We start from the raw sequence: 4,193 nt of genomic DNA on the forward strand, positions 1-4,193 counted from the left end.
GGTCCCCTTGTCTATTTTGTTTCTTAAGGTATTGGCCTTTAGGGCTCTGAATAGGAATTGGTTCACAGTTTCAATTTTCATGAGGATGTCTCCTGAGTTGTCTAAGATTCTTATAGTTTGAGGTTTTACATTCAGGTCTTTGATTCATTTAGAGTTAATTTTTGTGTATGGTGATAGGTAGGGGTCCTGTTTCAATCTTCTGCATGTGGTCAGCCAGTTTTCCCAGCACCATTTACTGAATAGGTTCTCCTCTTCCCAGTGGTTGTTGTTGGAGGTTTCGTCAAAGACAAGTTGGATGAGGAATTGAGGCTTTGCTTCCAGAATCTCCATCCTGTTCCATTGGTCTTTGTGCCTGTTCTTGTACCAATACCAGGCTATTTTGATTACTGTAGCCTTATAGTAAAGTTTGAAGTCTGGAAGTGTGATACCTCCTGCTTTGTTTCTTTTGCTAAGGATTGTTTTGGCTATTCGTGGTCGTTTATGTTTCCATATGAATTTCTGTATTGTCATTTCCAGGTCTGAGAAGAACGATATTAGTAGCTTAATGGGTATTGTGTTGAATCTGTAGATTGCCTTTGGTGGGATGGACATCTTAACAATGTTGATTCTTCCTATCCAAGAGCATGGAATACTTTATAATAAAATTTTTTAAAAAGGTCTTCTCAAAGATACATACATCATCTTAGGTTTTTTGCATCACATGGTATTTCTTTGGGTGCAAGTTTAAAACTTGCCAAAATAGGGACAGGGGATGGCTACCTTGACCTTTAGGATTTCTTAAATCCCTTCTTAAAGCAGGGGGAGATCCAGAGGAGAAAAGATACCCTTTCTGCATGGTGAGTGCAACTGAGAGCACTCTCCTCCCTACTGGCTGGGAGGGTTTAGCTAGTGACCCAAGGAAGATGCTCATGTCCCAGGACTTTAGAACACACACACACACACACACACATACACACACACACTCACACACTCACACACACCTTTATTACCCTCGAAGTGTCTGATTATGAGAGCGCATGGCACTCAATGTAGAATCATCATGTTACTTTCTCACCTCTCTTCCTTAGTTCTACATTGGCCATCTTCTACTGTTTATAGGATCCTTGGAATAAGGTGTTCCAGAAATAAAAATCATCACATACGCAGGCAGGGAAAGAGGGCAGACATAGGAGACTATTATTCCTTTATTTAATTTTATGCTGTTTCTTTATCTTCTTATCATGGAAAATTCAACATTTGCAAAGTAGAGAGTAGTGTGATGAATCAACATGTGTCCATCTCCCAGTTTCAACAAGCAGCAACTCTTGGCCAATCTCATTCCATCTACACCCCATTCACTCCCTCTTCCCATCAGATCGCTCTGAAGAAAATCCAGACATCCTATCATTTCTTTTGAAGTATTTCTACATGTATGTATTTCTCAAGAATAGGAAAAAGCAAAATGTGATCACAATACCATTATTAGAAAATTTTCCATTTGAATTCCCCCACCCCTGCCAATTATCTCACAAATCCTTTCCGTACAGTTTGAACCATGCTCATATGTTGTACTCGTTGACGGGTGTTCAAAGATGTCTTTGAGCTGATAGATGCCTTCTCCGTTTTTTGGTAACTTATTTGTTGAAGAAAACAGTTAATTTATCTTGAGAATATTCCACAATCTGAATGTTGCTGATCGCATCTCTATGGTGTCATTTAACATATTGTTTTGTCCTCTATATTTCCTAATTAGATATAACTAGATGAAAGCTTCGTTGAATTAGGGTCTTGTTCTGGTTTTGTTTCTTTGCTTTGGGGGGGTTGTTTTAGGATAATTCATATGTGCTTCTGTATATGTTTATCACAAGATAGAAATTGTCTGGTTATCTGGTTGTTTATAGCGGCCATTAATGAATTACCTAAATCCATTCATTCCTCTGCAAAATAGTGATAGTCTATTATCTTCTCTTCATTTTACGAACTGAAACCCTTTTTTTGTTTGTTTGTTTTTGTTTTTTTTGAGTTGGAGTCTCACTCTGTCGCTCAGACTGGAGTGCAGTGGCCGCTCCCGGCCACCGCAGCCTCGACCTGCTGGGCTCCGGCGATCCTTCCGCCTCAGCCTTCCAAGTAGCCGGAATTACAGGCACGCGCTACCACGCCCGGCTGATTTTTTGATTTATGGTAGAGATGAGGTCTCGCTGCCCAGGCGGGTCTCGAACCCGCGGGCTCAGGCCATCCACTCACCTCAGCCTCCCAAAGGCGCGGGATGACAGGCTGAGCCCCTGAGTCGACTGAAACACTTTTATAAAGAGAAACTCGCCCTCCTTTCCTTCGGCACACCACTGAAGATCCTGGTGTCACCATGGGCCACCACCCTGCCCAGTGTTACTGGTATTGTAAGAACAAGTCATACCCAAAATCTTGCTTCTGCTGAGGTGTCCCTGATGCCAAGGTTCGCATCTTTGACTTGGGGCAGAAGAAGGCAAAAGTAGATGAGTTCCCACTCTGTGGCCACATGGTGTCGGATGAATATGGACAGCTGACCTCTGAAGCCTTGGAGGCTGCCTGTACTTGTGCCAACAAGTACATGGTAAAAAGCTGTGGCAAAGATAGCTTTCATATCCAAGTGAGGCTCCACCCCTTCCATGTCATCGGCATCCACAAGATGTCCTGTGCTGGGGCTGACAGGCTCCAGACAGGAATGCAAGGAGCCTTTGGGAAGCCCCAGGGCACCGTGGCCGGGGTGCACACTGGCCAAGTCCTCGTGTCAATCCACACCAAGCTGCAGAACAAGGAGCATGTGACTGAGGCTCTACATAGGGCCAAGTTCACGTTCCCTGGCCGCCGGAAGATCCACATCTCAAAGAAGTGGGGTTTTACCAAGTTTAACGCAGACGAATTTGAAGACATGGTGGCTGAGAAGCGGCTCATCCCAGATGACTGTGGGGTCAAATACATCCCCAATCGTGTCCCCCTGGATGGGTGGCGGACCCTGCACTCATGAAGACTTTCACTCTGCTGGCTTTTCATCCCCATCAATAAATCTTGCTTCCTGATTGAAAAAAAGAGAGAGAGAAACTTCCCTTCATCAACTATTTGATTCCCCAGGCATACAGTTCATGTAGGAATAATGAGAAAAATTGATCAATTGCTCCTTTGAAAAAAAACAACTTAAAAATAATAAGCTAGCTTCCTAAGATCTTCCAAAGGTAGATAATACTTTTTTTTTTTGAGTCAGAGTCTCACTCTGTCGCCCAGGCTGGAGTGCAGCGGCACACTTACTGCCACCCCAGTGTTGACCTGCTGGGCTCCAGCAAGCCTTCTACCTCAGCCTTCCAAGTAGCCAGAACTACAGGCTTATGCTACCAAGCCCAGCTAATTTTTTTTTATTGTAGAGACGAGGGCTCGCCAAGTTGCCCAGGCTGGTCTCGAACCCGTGGACTCAGACAGTCCACTCGCCTCGGTCTCCCAAAGTGCTGGGATGACAGACTGAGCAACCAAGACTGGCCGGCAATACTTTTTTTTACAAGTGTTTTTATAAATGGGATTCAAATAAGTGTGAGGTATTCAAATTCAAAACAGTTATTATCTGTTCCAAATGTCCCTTCATTGGCCAGGGCAAGCTTCTTAAAGTTGGATGTGACTCTGATAACTTGTCTGCCTTCCTGTTTTCCTTCTCTTTCTTTCTTTCCTCTCCCCCTTTCTCACATTTTCTTTCTTTTTCCCTTCCTTCCCTCCCGCCTCCCTGCCTTTCTGCCTTCCTTCCTGGCATAAGAGCATGCTCTAGAATCATCTTGCACATTTATTCCTCTGGGTTCTAGGAGTGCTGTTGCTGTCTTCAGCTCCATCGGGTGGCCAACCCCTGATTTATTCATTGTCCCCTATTTATGGGTGTCTGTGCTATGTGTAACAAATACCTGTGCATACTTCTATGTGTATATCTCTGGAGCTTGATTGCCAGAAGTGGGATTCCCGGGCAAAAGGTAAACGCATGCATCATTTTGCTAGACAATACCAAATTCATCTTCTAGAGGTTGTCTTCTTCCCACCAGCAATGATTGACAGCAATGATTGACAGCTCCTTATCTTATCTTCCCACCAGCAATGATTGACAGCTCCTGTTTTCCATTTTCACATATCCTTGCCAATTACAGGATATTTTCAAACTTTTGGATTTTTTGAGAACTAGTATCAGTGCAGCTTTTTGCTGTTGA

The 4,193-nt window shown here is 43.7% G+C and overlaps 1 pseudogene; it reads left to right on the forward strand.

The window, feature by feature from the left end:
• Nucleotides 1-2,341: 2,341 nt before the first annotated feature.
• LOC103256727 lies at nucleotides 2,342-2,983 on the forward strand (annotated as a pseudogene).
• The last annotated feature ends 1,210 nt before the right edge of the window (nucleotides 2,984-4,193 follow it).

This window comes from Carlito syrichta, unplaced genomic scaffold (genome assembly GCF_000164805.1).
Source record: "Carlito syrichta isolate Samal-C Ts95f unplaced genomic scaffold, Tarsius_syrichta-2.0.1 Scaffold294983, whole genome shotgun sequence".
Taxonomy (NCBI): domain Eukaryota; kingdom Metazoa; phylum Chordata; class Mammalia; order Primates; family Tarsiidae; genus Carlito; species Carlito syrichta.